The sequence below is a fragment of the Hyperolius riggenbachi genome, chromosome 12, assembly GCF_040937935.1.
Source record: "Hyperolius riggenbachi isolate aHypRig1 chromosome 12, aHypRig1.pri, whole genome shotgun sequence".
Classification (NCBI taxonomy): domain Eukaryota; kingdom Metazoa; phylum Chordata; class Amphibia; order Anura; family Hyperoliidae; genus Hyperolius; species Hyperolius riggenbachi.
In genome coordinates this window covers 168,019,733-168,036,284 of record NC_090657.1, presented here as the reverse complement: position 1 = coordinate 168,036,284, position 16,552 = coordinate 168,019,733, and positions in this window count along the sequence as shown.

The following is a 16,552-nucleotide window of genomic DNA, read 5'->3' as shown; positions in this document are numbered from 1 at the left end:
TTAAGACTTTTCCCTGGGTGTTAAACAAGAACGGATAACAGCATGCAGTACCGATTCAAAATCATCCATCCATAATTGTATTTAAAATCGCATCAATCGTCAATCAGAATCAAATGGAAGCATGCAAAAGCCCTCAGGTAACGTAGAATATTACCTGACAGTACACCCCACAAAATAACTAAATCCTCCATATTAACCATTTCAGCCTTGTCGATTTTCACCTTATGCATCAGAGTAATTTTTCACCTCCCATTCATTCGCCAATAACTTTATCACTTTTTTTTTTATTTTAAAAATGTATTTGGGTAATTTTTGGTGTGGGAGGTAAACAGTTAATTTTAAATGTAATGTGTAAGGCTTGCAAGGTCATGTCCCCAATCTAGTGCCGTGACTCTGAGCCGGGCCCACAGTCTTCACCTATAGACAAGCCCCAGCGTGAACAGGACACTTTGTCTCCTGACTACGGTTACCCCCAGGTCTTAATGTGCAAGGCATACAGACTGAAATAGAGGACAACCAGCCAGAACCCCACTGAGGCAAGTATAGCACAGTTCAATGGTTCATAAGTATCACACAGGACTAGTGTTTTTTTTTGTTTTGTTTTTTAGGATAAGGCTCTGTCGATAAACAGTAAGAACAGATAGTTCAGGGAACAGGCAGTAAGCAAGAGAGTTCAAGCAGGGTCAGCATGCAAGAGTATCCAGGTAACAAGCAAGGTCGGTCCAGGCAGCAGAAAAGAGTATCCAGGTGCAAGCAAGGGTTAGTAAACAGCAGATAAGAATGGTCAAATACAAGCCAAGGTCAATTCCAGATCAGATAATACGAGCGCGCACCCAGCAACTAGCTACAGCTATGCTTATCACGGGCGATGACTGGGAGCACACTGCACGTTTAAATATAACTTTCATCCAATCAGTGGCCGGCCACAGTCCGCACATCCAATCACAGCAGACGCACCTGCCAAGTATCAGCTGCACACCTGTCAGCAGACTCTGAGCTTTCAGCTGACCGCAGTCAGCTGACTTGTTTACCTTTTGCGGAGGGCGTACTAAGAACGTGCCCTGCACCTATCAGGAAGTGTGGTCTGTGTCCCAACCTGCACGTCATCAGCGGGGAACAAGCGCGCAGACCTGGAAGCGGTGCATTCCGCCCCGGTGTCGGCACAAAAATAGCATTCACAGGCAAGATCCTTTACGTTTAAAAAAAAATAAAAAAAAAAATGTATGTGGATGTAGTTTTTACTATTTGGCCGCAAAATGGACAGTGTCAAGGCTAACGGGGGCGGCATGGGAGCGCAGCAGCCAAATGGATGTGACAGTCAAATCCATACAGCTAAAATGGTTAAATGCCTTAAGTTGGCCATACACCTATAGATTTCCATCCAATGTTCCAAATCTATCAATTCCTTTTGAAAAATAATAGATTTGAGAAGAAATTGACTCCTACTGACACATGGTTACCGACTAAACCAAAGGGCCTTTCAAATGTGGAAAATGCAAAGCATGTCAATATACGTCTACCACTGAGACCTTCACCTTGCCAAATGATGGCAGACAATACTGTCTTGTCCTTCATTACATGTGATACGCGGGGTTGGTGTATGCAGCCTCCTGTAAATGTAACCTGTGGTATACAGGGAAAACCACTAGGGCTCTTAAGGAACGCCTACTTGAGCATATAGGTGATATCTAACACAACGATACCTCTTTGTCAAGACCTATGAACTTAGTACATCCACATTAACGATTTGATATCGGTTTCTGGGGGGTCCAAATGTTGGAAAATAGACCCAGGGGTGGCAAGTTGGATAAAACATTGACCCAAATTATATCCAAATGGATTTTTAGATTGGATATGATCACCCCTAGAGGTCTGAATGCTGCCTTTTATTTTTTTTTTTATTTTTTTTTTTTATTTAGCTCGCTTTTTACAATCACCCCTTTGTCATATGGGGGACATACTGCAATAGGTCCACTCATAACAGACAGCACCTGGAATCTCCACTGCCCTCATACCTTGATCCAACTATGGTGTGGATGTGTATTTTTCTGGTGTACACTATTTTTCGCTCTTTTTCGCTCTCCTATTGTACACGCAGGGTTAATGGATGCTCACCATATACCCCATATAAATTCAGTGTGCACATGCATTGCCTAAGTAGTACATCCTTGATATTGTCGTCATACAGAGGTGGTTACCTCTACTTAGGTTTCTATGTCTGTACTATGTTTATACTAGAGGCAATATTGTGGTTTGATTGTGTTGAAGTGGATGCAGATATAAGCACTGTGTGGATTTTGTCTTGCTTGCTTAGCAACAGGGACAGCACAGACTTACTTCATCACCTACGCTGAGTCCTAAAACACACCTCTCTGATGCAAAGAGGGCTGGTAATGTTGCCTAGGTAACTGGCAAGCAGCGCATGTATGACGGTCACTCTATTAGAGCAGAAATCAGTCACATAGCCACGCCTCCCCACCGCTGCATGCCGTTTCAGACTAGTCGCTATGACTCCCATACAATGGGATGTGACGTGGCTGGCAAGCGGCGGAAATGAAGTAGTGCGCTCGACTCCGTGCTTTGGACAATGGCGAGATGTCCACACAGTGCCCGGGGCAGAACACCCATGTAGTTGCTCTATTTGGGAGCGACAGGAACCTGGATGACACATACCGCATAGCCCCAGTACACACCCAGGAGGCGGGTCAAGATAATCACCCACCATTATTTATACCCACACTAGACGTGACATCCTCAGCTCTGACGGGCTGTTATTGTGGCGGACATGCTACTCTAGGGTGGTAGGACTGTGTATATATTTTTGTGTACTGTATATACAGTAGATATACATCTTGTAGCAGAAGCAATGCTGTGCAGGACTGGGCTTGCTCCTGTGCACACTTCCAGCACTATCTGATGCAGCACTAATTGGTGAATGGGAATATATGTTCCCTGAGCTAATGAGACTATTTTTTGCCATTAAAAATACTTTTATTTTCTCAGTTCATAGTGAAAAATAGTGAATTCACTAGCATTATTTCAGAATCCAATATCTTCAACACAAATTGTGACAGGAACAATCTTTTTTTTTTTTTTTTTTTTTTTTTTTGTGTGTGATAAACTGTAAGAATAGCCAAACAAAATTTGAGTTACTACAGTAGCACTTTTTATATTTAAACTGGAATTGGTCAAGCTGATAAATGTGTTTTTGTTTGTTTGCTTTTTTTCCCCCCCATTTAAAATGCATCAATTTGTTTGAGGTGAAAGATATGTCATACAATGAAAGCCTAGTTTGTCTAGAAGAAAATATATATTTAATCTGGTCCATAAGGGGGAAACAAGGTGCAAAGTCTTTTTATGCATATATAAATAAGCAAATAGAATTCACAGAGGTGTTAACTATTCCCTTAATTTTGCATATTACCCCCCCCCCCCCCCCCCGGTACATCAATGCATTGGTACAGTATCTATCGTAATTAAAACAATGGTGCATTGGGAAACGACGAAAACCCCCACAACCAACCCCACAAAACTTGACAACCCTTAAGCAGATGTACTGTCAGAATGAACAAACTAAGTTCCACAACTGATTCAATTGCACGTACAAAATACGCTTTAACAACTTGCCGACCACTCCATGCCAAGTGGCATGAACGCGGCGGCAGCCCCAGGACAGCTCCACGCTGATTGGCATGAACAGTTCTATGGGAATTGCAGATCGCACGTGCATCTCTGCATGAATGACTGAGCTCCGCTCCGCTCCGCCTTGGTCTCCCAGCAGCAATCACCGCGTTGAGACTGTTAGACGGCAAAACCGCAGTCTATAAACATTGTACAGTGCTGTACTGGTGACAGCCGTGTGACACGGCTGTTCCCTCCGTTACTGTGGAAATGAACCGTTACAGTGGAAATGATCCGTTGTCATAGGCTGAAGCCAATGTCAGCCGATCACGCTGATTGGCTGGCGGAGGAAGGAAGCGGGGGCGAAAAAAAGAAAAGAAAAATATATTTATTTAAAAAAAAAAAAAAAAATAAACACAGGGAGCGATCAGACCCCACCAATAGAGCTCTGTTGGTGGTAAGAAAAGGGGGGGGGGGGGGGGAATCATTTGTGTGCTGAGTTGTGCGGCCCTGCAGCTTGCCTTAAAGCTGCAGTGGCCAATTTAAACAAAAACGGCCTGGTCTTTAGGGGGGGTTTAACACTGCGGTCCTCAAGTGGTTAATATTGCCATAGCAGGGTATAACGTCACAACAAAATAATTTTAAAATCATTTAAAATGGCTTAATCTTACTCAGAGCGCTGTGTAATATCACCAATGGCCTGGAAGTTAATGTGTGACTATCACCCAGCTTATGCCTTTGCAAATCGCCCACACCACTGCCAGAATTGCCTATTGGTTTACCACCACCCAACGCATGCACCCCACACAGTGACATGCAGCTTTCCCTCCTCCTAAGGGGCAATGCTACTTGTCAGCACATCTTTAAATCCAGGCTGGATGTACGTGGCTTGCAAAAGTATTCGGCCCCCTTGAAGTTTTCCACATTTTGTCATATTACTGCCACAAACATGAATCAATGTTATTGGAATTCCATGTGATAGACCAATACAAAGTGGTGTACACATGAGAAGTGGAACGGAAATCACACAGGATTCCAAACCTTTTTTACAAATCAATAACTGCAAAGTGGAGTGTGCATAATTATTCAGCCCCCTGAGTCAATACTTTGTAGAACCACCTTTTGCTGCAATTACAGCTGCCAGTCTTTTAGGGTATGTCTCTACCAGCTTTGCACATCTAGAGACTGAAATCCTTGCCCATTCTTCTTTGCAAAACAGCTCCAGCTCAGTCAGATTAGATGGAAAGAGTTTGAACAGCAGTTTTCAGATCTTGCCACAGATCTTGATTGGATTTAGATCTAGACTTTGACTGGGCCATTCTAACACCTGCATCTGTTTTGTTTTAAACCATTCCATTGTTGCCCTGGCTTCATGTTTAGAGTCGTTGTCCTGCTGGAAGGTGAACCTACGCCCCAGTCTCAAGTCTTTTGCAGTCTCCAAGAGGTTTTCTTCCAAGATTTCCCTGTATTTGGTTCCATCCATCTTCCCATCAACTCTGACCAGCTTCCCTGTCCCTGCTGAAGAGAAGCACCCCCAGAGCATGATGCTGCCACCACCATATTTGACAGTGGAGATGGTGTGTTCAGAGTAATGTGCAGTGTTAGTTTTCCTCCACACATAGCGTTTTGCATTTTGGCCAAAAAGTTCCATTTTGGTCTCATCTGACCAGAGCACCTTCTTCAACATGTTTGCTGTGTCCCCCACATGGCTTGTGGCAAACTGCAAATGAGACGACTTATGCTTTTCTGTTAACAATGGCTTTCTTATTGCCACTCTTCCATAGAGGTCAACTTTGTACAGTGCATGACTAATAGTTGTCCTATGGACAGATTCCCCCACCTGTAGATCTCTGTAGCTCGTCCAGAGTCACCATGGGCCTCTTGACTGCATTTCTGATCAGCGCTCTCCTTGTTCGGCCTGTGAGTTTAGGCGGACAGCCTTGTCTTGGTAGGTTTACAGTTGTACCATACTCCTTCCATTTCTGAATGATCGTTTGAACAGTGCTCCGTGGAATGTGCAAGGCTTTGGAAATCCTTTTTGTAGCCTAAGCCTGCTTTAAAATTCTCAACTTTATCCCTGACCTGTCTGGTGTATTCTTTGGACTTCATGGTGTTTCTCCCAATATTATCTTAAAAAACCTCTGAGGCCATCACAGAGCAGCTATATTTGTACTGACATTAGATTACACACAGGTGCACTCTATTTAGTCATTAGCACTCATCAGGCAATGTCTATGGGCAACTGACTGCACTCAGACCAAAGGGGGCTGAATAATTAAGCACACCTCACTTTGCAGTTATTGATTTGTAAAAAATGTTTGGAATCATGTATGATTTTCATTCCACTTCTCATGTGTACACCACTTTGTATTGGTCTTTCACGTGGAATTCCAATAATATTGATTCATGTTTGTGGCAGCAATATGACAAAATGTGGAAAACTTCAAGGGGGCTGAATACTTTTGCAAGCCACTGTATGTGCTAAACTTGCAAAGTTCCATCATCTTACACTTGCTATTTTTATATCATACATTGAAATCTTCCTGTAAACGGCCTGCACGCAGTTCAATGAGCCGGTGTTGACTTTGCACATGCTCAGTAGCATTTGTATGCTATTCTGTCGGGTATGCTAAAATGTTGGTACACCGGTCTTATTACCACCTTCCTTCTAATTCAGCCGCAGCTGTCACCATGGCTCCAGTGCTTACAGCTACTCTTCATGAGCCTTTACCACGGCAACCACTTCTGGGGAGGGGGGCAGAAGAAAAAAAAACTAAGCATCCTCAGTTATGAATTGACATCCGCCTTATGGAGGAGGGAATCAGCCAGTGTAACCGCCCCTGTGGGGCTGTCGGGCTCCTGCCCAGTGCATGTGATGGTGTGCAGTGGTGCGTCATGAAGAGGCCACGCCCACCAAAATTTCGCCCCACCTAGGGGCTTTCTCAAGGTACGAGTTGGCTTGCATGAGAGCGATGTCACTCCCTATTTGTACCTGCCAGTTACTCATGTAATTTAAAGGGGTTTTATACCCAAATACAAGTGCTCAATGCCTTTGCATTTCAGACTTGCACTAGCTTAAAGGACAACTGTAACGAGAGGGAGGCTTCCATAATTTGTTATAAGCAATACCAGTTGCCTGGCTATCCTGCTGGTCCTTTGCATCTATTACTTTTAACTATAGACCCTGAACAAGCATATAGCAGATCAGATGTTTCTGACATTGTCAGCAGTGCTGCTCATCCGGATTCCGGATATCCGGGTAACCCGGATATACAAACTTTTTTTCAATTATCCGACCGGATTCGGATTCCGATCCCTGGGCCCAAATCCGGATAGCTATCTGCAGATATTTGGTCACATACCCGGATATCCGTGGATATCATGGGGATATCCGGATCCGAATACTGTAACTAAGCAGATGACATCATTGAGCCAAACAGAGGGCTCCCAGCAGAAGCCCTAGCAACCAATAGCAAGCAATCACAGAAAGGAACCTTGGCCAGCCCCACCTGACCTCTTTGAGCCAATCAGTGGGCTCCCAGCCTAATCCCTGGCACCCAATCACAGAGGGGAACCCTGGCCAGCCCCCCTGTTGGTGCCATGAGAAAACTCGTTCTGTGTGACTGCTCAGTCACTGAGACACATGCTGCAGTGCTGCTGGCCTAGCAGTGCTGTATTCAGTGATTAAACCTAAAGCTGTTCAGTGATTAACCCCTTCACTATCACTACACTATTGTTGTAATGTTAATTAGCTTGAGCATTAGCTTAGCATTGTGACAGTCAGTGTGTGCTGTGCTGCAGCTGCAATGTGTCTGTGTGTGCTGTGCACAGACCAGGCCAGCTGCTGCCTGCTGGCCAGCTATTAGCCTAATCTAGCTACAGTATAGGTTAGGTTAGGGATTATGGAATAGGATTACTGTTATTGGGTAGTTAGTACTGTAGTACTGCAGTCAGTGCCAGTAGTAAGAGTAGTAGTACTACTGTGTTAGCTTACTACAGAACTGCTGTGCTGCTGAGCAGTGCCAGTGTGACAGTTAAGTGTCTTCTCCTCTGCTGTCTGACTGTCACTCGGCATGTGACATGTGCCACATCCGGCATGCTCCTGGCACACGTTACACCTGCTGCTGCATTGCCCTGCTCCTGCTGCCTGTGGAGGGTTCCACAGGCCACTGATGCCACCTATATTTAACGCAAAACAATTGCTGCATACTTTTTTTGTCTTGGCTGAAAATTGGCATGTCCCAGTTGGACACAATGTGGGCTGCATGACTGCTGTCTGGAACCTAGGCCTGATGTTAATTGACAGCCATTTTTTTGGGGGGGGGGGGGGGGAGGATTTTAAGTCCCTACATCAATTAGTGTTTCCCTTTAAAGAATGATGATACATGCCTCATTTACCCTAAAAAACATTTTTTTAAAGCAATTTAAAGGCCACTTCCGGTTTTTCTATCCAGATATCAGAATCCGACCGGATACCCCGGATACGGAGGTCGGATATCCGATTCGGATCGGAAAATTTTGAAATCTGATATCCGACCCGGATCGGATATCTGGGTATCCGGATCTGAATCTGATCCAGATTTTTAAAAGGGATATCCGAGCAGCACTGATTGTCAGATCACAAGATTAGCTTCATGCTTGGTTCTGGTGTTATTTACACTACTGCAACCAAATAGATCAGCAGGACTGCCAGGCAACTGGTATTGCTTATAAGGAAATATGGCAGCCTCCATATCCCTCTCATTACAGTTTGTCCTTTAAAGGTGCATTTCCGAGGAACAGTATATATGTATAGAGTAAATCCAAGCCATTCCAGACTGTTATTCAAATGGAGCTGCTCAATTAACAAAAAATATAGAAGATTGAGATCTGTATTTAATCCATGAGGAATCCCTGTGCCCAACATAGATCCATTTCTGTTCGATTTTATATAAATCTTTCTCAATTTCTCCACACTGAAAAGGTGGCACTTGTTTTATTATCCCCTTAAACCTCAGTTTTTCCGGGGTGCCACTATGAAATTCAGCAATATGTTTCCCGAGAGGACTATCAGTCTTTCTCCCATATGTTGGTCACATGTTCGCCAATTCGTTTAGTCTGTTTTTTTTTCCAATGTAAAATAGCCCGCATGACCATGTGATACAGTATATTACTGCCTCACTATTGCAATTTGTCTCGTGCAAATGTTGAATACTTTCTGGCCATTGTAATTACAAAATATTCTTGTTCTTTAACCACTTGCCGACCGCCCCCAGCCGATGGGCGGCGGCAAAGACTGGGCCCAAACGACCGCATAACGCCCATCGGCGGGGGCGGCTGCGGGAGTGGCTATGCGGCGATCGCGTCATTCGTGACGCGATCAGCCGCCGGGGACTGGCTCCGCCCACCGCTCGTAGTAACCCGCCGGCCGTTCGGAAGCGCCGGCGGGTTACTAGCACCCGGATCGCCGCATGTACATAGTATAATAGGCTTTGTAATGTATACAAAGCCTATTATACTGGCTGCCTCCTGCCCTGGTGGTCCCAGTGTCCGAGGGACCACCAGGGCAGGCTGCAGCCACCCTAGTCTGCACCAAAGCACACTGATTTACCCCCCCCTGCCCACCCCCCAGACCACTGTTTGCACCCAGTCACCCCCTTAATCACCCATCAATCACTCCCTGTCACTATCTGTCAACGCTATTTTTTTTTTTATCTCCCCCCTGCCCACTGCCCCCTCCTGATCACCCCCCATCCCTCAGATTCTCCCCAGACCCCCCCCCCCCCCGTGTACTGTATGCATCTATCCCCCCTGATCACCTGTCAATCACCCGTCAATCACCCGTCAATCACCCCCTGTCACTGCTACCCATCAATCAGCCCCTAACCTGCCCCTTGCGGGCAATCTGATCACCCACCCACACCAATAGATCGCCCGCAGATCCGACATCAGATCACCTCCCAAGTGCAGTGTTTACATCTCTTCTCTCCTCTAAACACCCACTAATTACCCATCAATCACCCCCTATCACCACCTGTCACTGTTACCCATCAGATTAGACCCTAATCTACCCCTTGCGGGCACCCAATCACCCGCCCACACGCTCAGATTGCCCTCAGACCCCCCTTTATCAATTCGCCAGTGCAATATTTACATCTGTTATTCCCTGTAATAACCCACTGATCACCTGTCAATTACCTATCAATCACCCCCTGTCACTGCCACCCATCAATCACCCCCTGTCACTGCCACCCATCAATCAGCCCCTAACTTGCCCCTTGCGGGCAATCTGATCACCCACCCACACCAATAGATCGCCCGCAGATCCGACATCAGATCACCTCCCAAGTGCAGTGTTTACATCTCTTCTCTCCTCTAAACACCCACTAATTACCCATCAATCACCCCCTATCACCACCTGTCACGGTTACGGTACCCATCAGATTAGACCCTAATCTGCCCCTTGCGGGCACCCAATCACCCGCCCACACCTCAGAACGTCCTCAGACCCCAGCCCTGATCACCTCGCTAGTGCATTGCTTGCATCTATTTTCCCCCTCTAATCACACCTTGAGACACCCATCAATCACCTCCTGTCACCCCCTAGCACACCTACCCATCAGATCAGGCCCTAATTTGCCCCGTGTGGGCTCCTGATCACTCGGCCAAACCCTCAGATCCCCCTCAGACCCCCTTCCGATCACCTCCCCAGTGCATTGATTGCATCCATTTTCCCCTCTAACCGCCCCCTGAGACACCCATCAATCACCTCCTGTCCCCCCCCCCCCCCCCCTAGCACTCCTATCCATCAGATCAGGCCCAAAACATCCTGTCATCTAAGAGGCCACCCTGCTTATGACCGGTTCCACAAAATTTGCCCCCTCATAGACCACCTGTCATCAAAATTTGCAGATGCTTATACCCCTGATCAGTCATTTTGAGAAATTTGGTTTCCAGACTACTCACAGTTTTGGGCCCGTAAAATGCCAGGGCAGTATAGGAACCCCACAAGTGACCCCATTTTAGAAAGAAGACACCCCAAGGTATTCTGTTAGGTGTATGATGAGTTCATAGAAGATTTTATTTTTTGTCACAAGTTAGCGGAAATTGATATGTATTGTTTTTTTTTTTCACAGTGTCATTTTCCGCTAACTTGTGACAAAAAAAAAAATCTTCTATGAACTCACCATACTCCTAACAGAATACCTTGGGGTGTCTTCTTTCTAAAATGGGGTCACTTGTGGGGTTCCTATACTGCCCTGGCATTTTAGGGGCCCTAAACCGTGAGCAGTAGTCTAGAATCCAAATGCCTCAAAATGACCTGTGAATAGGACGTTAGGCCCCTTAGCGCACCTAGGTTGCAAAAAAGTGTCACACATGTGGTATCGCCGTACTCAGAAGAAGTAGTATATTGTGTTTTGGGGTGTATTTTTACACATACCCATGCTGGGTGGGAGAAATATCTCTGTAAAAGGACAATTGTGTGTAAAAAAATCAAACAATTGTCATTTACAGAGATATTTCTCCCACCCAGCATGGGTATGTGTAAAAATACACCCCAAAACACATTATACTACTTCTCCTGAGTACGGCGGTACCACATGTGTGGCACTTTTTTGCACCCTAAGTGCGCTAAGAGGCCCAAAGTCCAATGAGTACCTTTAGGATTTCACAGGTCATTTTGCGACATTTGGTTTCAAGACTACTCCTCACGGTTTAGGGCCCCTAAAATGCCAGGGCAGTATAGGAACCCCACAAATGACCCCATTTTAGAAAGAAGACACCCCAAGGTATTCCGTTAGGAGTATGGTGAGTTCATAGAAGATTTTATTTTTTGTCACAAGTTAGCGGAAAATGACACTTTGTGAAAAAAAACAATTAAAATCAATTTCCGCTAACTTGTGACAAAAAAAAAAATCTTCTATGAACTCACCATCCTCCTATCGGAATACCTTGGGGTGTCTTCTTTCTAAAATGGGGTAATTTGTGGGGTTCCTATACTGTCCTGGCATTTTAGGGGCCCTAAAGCGTGAGGAGTAGTCTTGAAACGAAATTTCTCAAAATGACCTGTGAAATCCTAAAGGTACTCATTGAACTTTGGGCCCCTTAGCGCAGTTAGGGTGCAAAAAAGTGCCACACATGTGGTATCGCCGTACTCAGGAGAAGTAGTATAATGTGTTTTGGGGTGTATTTTTCCACATACCCATGCTGAGTGGGAGAAATATCTCTATAAATAGACAATTGTGTGTAAAAAAAATAAAACAATTGTCATTTACGGAGATATTTCTCCCACCCAGCATGGGTATGTGTAAAAATACACCCCAAAACACATTATACTACTTCTCCTGAGTACGGCAATACCACATGTGTGGCACTTTTTTGCAGCCTAACTGCGCTAAGGGGCCAAAAGTCCAATGAGCATCTTTAGGCTTTACAGGGGTGCTTACAATTAGGCACCCTCCAAAATGCCAGGACAGTGAACACACCCCACAAATGACCCCATTTTGGAAAGTAGACACTTCAAGGTATTCAGAGAGGAGCATAGTGAGTCCGTGGCAGATTTCATTTTTTTTTGTCACAAGTTAGAAGAAATGGAAACTTTTTTTTTTTCTTTTTTTTGTCAGAAAGTGTCATTTTCCGCTAACTTGTGACAAAAAATAAAATCTTCTATGAACTCACCATGCCTCTCACTGAATACTTTGGGATGTCTTCTTTCCAAAATGGGGTCATTTTGGGGGGTATTTGTACTATCCTGGAATTTTAGCCCCTCATGAAACCTGACAGGTGCGCAGAAAAGTCAGAGATGCTTGAAAATGGGAAAATTCACTTTTGGCACCATAGTTTGTAAACGCTATAACTTTTACCCAATCCAATAAATATACACTGAATGGTTTTTTTTTTTTAATCAAAGACATGTAGCAGAATAACTTTCGCGCTCAAATGTATAGGAAATTTTACTTTATTTGAAAAATGTGAGCACAGCAAGTTAAAAAAGTCATTTTTTTTGCCAAAATTCATGTCTTTTTTGATGAATATAATAAAAACTAAAACTCGCAGCAGCAATCAAATAGCAAAAGAAAGCTGTATTAGTGACAAGAAAAGGAGGTAAAATTCATTTAGGTGGTAGGTTGTATGAGCAATAAACCGTGAAAGCTGCAGTGGTCTGAATGGAGAAAAAGGCTCTGGTCCTTAAGGGGCGAAAAGACTGTGGTCCTCAAGTGGTTAAAACTACTTGCAATTCACGCAGTTGTGACACGGAACATTCCTAGCCTTTCTGGAATGCATCCAAGCCAGGTTTCTCCACTCGGCAAGGAGAATTCGGATCTTACCAGTATCTTTCAATTTTTGTTTTTCTTGCTGTCAAATACGGGCGACTTCCAACTTTTTATCTCCAAACATTAACATGCCAATATTTCTGCAGACATTGTTAGTTACAAACCTAATGACATCATTGCCCAATGTATCTGACTTTCTTTCCCTGTGCCTCCTTTTTTTTTAGGAGTGATTCCCTATCTCGCTCACTCGCCCGACCTCCATGCTTCTATAATCCTAGGTGGGTAACCCCGTTCCAGGAAACATACTGACAAAAGTTCAGATTCTATGTCAAATTGGCTCTGTAGGGTACAATTCCTTCTAATACGGTCAAACTGTCCTGGGATTGCCTTCTTTTGTGTATGCAAGTGGAAACTCAAGCAATGCAAAAAAAGCGTGTTACCCACTGTCTGTTTTTGAAATGTTAGTGACAATACGTGTCAGGAACTGGCCCCGCAGCATGCCTTCAGATACGGTTCCCGACTGCGGGTTTGACCAGATCAAGCGGGGAGCAGCCTTATTCAAGCTAAAAACAAGGCTGGGACCCCTCAAACACTTCTAACTGCTGCCGCTAGACACTTCCACTCTGCTGTCGAGTAATCTGCACGCAATCCGCGTTTTCGTATTTGGGTCAGCTTTGCGCTTTAGGCCGATTACGAGAACGCCACACACACACACACAGTACATTCATACAGTAGCACGGCACAATCAGGCACTGACTTGTAATGCAAGCTACACTGCAGTCTCTTCTAGGCTATGAGCGTTGGCTTAGTACAGCAAAAGTCAAACTTATTAAATAACTATTTAATATTCCAGAAAAAGTGGAACAATGCAGAAAGTAATATATACAAAAGATTTACAAAAAAACAAAGTAAAAAATTATGAAGATACAAGTTAAAAAGATACACAACAAGACAAGTTGCAAAAATAAAAGGTAAATAAAAGTTACCAGCGTATAGATCTGGGCGGTTGCGTGGAGCACGCGGTCTGGTCAGAAACCAGGTTAGCCCTAGCGTCTTTGCTATCTCCAGAGAGCTATGAGTTGTGACTGTCCTAGCTGGGGTTTTATTGCCAGATTTGGGGCCTCAGGCAATGGATGTTCAGTCCCACAATCTAATGCAATTTCCCCAAAGTGTGACATCACAGTTTGCCGAGCCCCCTGTCACATCTGGGCTAGCTGTGGCATGCAAATGTCAAGGCTTTTCCTGCTCCCGGTTACAGGGGAAAAACACATTGGGGACAACTTCTGTGACATGCAAGTGGCAAAGCATTCAACATTCCAGCAGGCTGTCATATGTACAGTGGCTTGCAAAAGTATTCGGCCCCCTTGAAGTTTTCCACATTTTGTCACATTGCTGCCACAAACCTGAATCAATTTTATTGGAATTCCACGTGCAAGACCAATACAAAGTGGTGTACACGTGAGAAGTGGAATGAAAATCATACATGATTTTAAACATTTTTTTTACAAATAACTGCAAAGTGGGGTGTGCGTAATTATTCAGCCCCCATTGGTCTGAGTGCAGTCAGTTGCCCATAGACATTGCCTGATAAATGCTAATGGCTAAACAGAGTGCACTTGTGTGTAATCTAATGTCCGTATAAATACAGCTGCTCTGTGACGACCTCAGAAGTTGTCTTAAGATAATATTGGGAGCAACAACACCATGAAGTCCAAAACACACCAGACAGGTCAGGGATAAAGTTATTGAGAATTTAAAAGCAGGCTTACGCTACAAAAATTTCCAAAGCCTTGAACATCCCACGGAGCACTGTTCAAGCAATCATTCAGAAATGGGAGTATGGCACAACTGTAAACCTACCAAGACAAGACTGTCCACCTAAACTCACAGGCCGAACAAGGAGAGCACTGATCAGAAATGCAGTCAAGAGGCCCATGGTGACTCTGGACGTACCGCAGAGATCTACAGCTCAGGTGGGAGAATCTGTCCATAGGACAACTATTAGTCATGCACTGCACAAAATTGGCCTTTATGGAAGAGTGGCAAGAAGAAATCCATTGTTAACAGAAAAGCATAAGAAGTCCTGTTTGCAGTTTGCCACAAGCCATGTGGGGGACACAGCAAGCATGTCGAAGAAGGTGCTTTGGTCAGATGAGACCAAAATGGAACTTTTTGGCCAAAATGCAAAACGCTATGTGTGGCGGAAAACTAACACTGCACATCACTCTGAACACACCATCCCCACTGTCAAATATGGTGGTGGCAGTATCATGCTCTGGGGGTGCATCTCTTCAGCAGGGACAGGGAAGCTGGTCAGAGTTAATGGGTAGATGGGTGGAGCCAAATGCAGGGCAATCTTGGAAGAAAACCTCTTGGAGTCTGCAAAAGACTTGAGACTGGGGCGGAGGTTCACCTTCCAGCAGGACAACGACCCTAAACATAAAGCCAGGGCAACAATGGAATGGTTTAAAACAAAACCTATCCATGTGTTAGAATGGCCCAGTCAAAGTCCAGCTCTAAATCCAAAAATCGAAAATGTGTCAAGATCTGAAAACTGCGGTTCACAAACACTGTCCATCTAATCTGACTGAGCTGGAGCTGTTTTGCAAAGAATGGGCAAGGATTCAAGTCTCTATATGTGCAAAGCTGGTAGAGGCATACCCTAAAAGACTGGCAGCTGTAATTGCAGCAAAAGGTGGTTCTACAAAGTATTGACTCAGGGGGGCTGAATAATTATGCACACCCCACTTTGCAGTTATTGATTTGTAAAAAATGTGTGGAAAGCTTCAAGGGGGCCAAATACTTTTGCAAGCCACTGTTAATTCCAGAGTTTCCTGATAGCCTTCGAAGTTGGCAAACTCAATTAGTCCGATTTGTATTTTGGCCAACAGGTAGCGGTTTACATGAATACAAAGATCAACGCAAGGCAACACCTTTGCAGGATGCCGGACAAGAGGATTGTTACCTCATTAACTGTATCCTTAGTATACTTGATGGCAGCCCCAGTGTCCGGAGGACACTGAATGCAGACAATCAAATTAGCAGCGTCCACTTCCAGAGGAACTGAATACAAATGTAGTTTCACAGACAATCACATCTGAGACAGCAGATCAAAGGTGACTGGCTAGTGGCCTAATGAGCTATTTCCTTGACCCAGGTTAGCAACTAAAGGTAACCGCTTCCTTTTAGCAGACATCCACATGTGACACAGGCAGAAAAAATGAAAAAATATGTTCCTGTATTATCCTTAACATCATAACTAGCTGCTATAATGACAATACGGCCCTGACATTTCCGTATAGTTAGATCTAAAAACGATAGCTCATGGTAATCCCAAACCTATGTCAACCATGTTTCTTGCATTAAGCTGTAAACTGTCTACAAACTATGCCAACTGCAACTCTGTTCCTTGCCAGACCAGGAGCACGTAGAGGCACGCATACATGGCCGCACAAGATGCACCCATCGACGTGCCCCTGATCTGGTGATAGAACACTCAAAAGCTGCATGTCACTGTGTGGGGTGCATGCGTTTGGTGGTGGGAAACCAATAGGCAATTCTGACAGTGGTGTGGGCTATTTGTAAAGGCTAAAGCTGGGTGATCGTCACACACTAACTGCCAGGCCATTGGTGATATTATACAGTGCGCTGAGTAGGATTAAGCGATTTTAAATGAT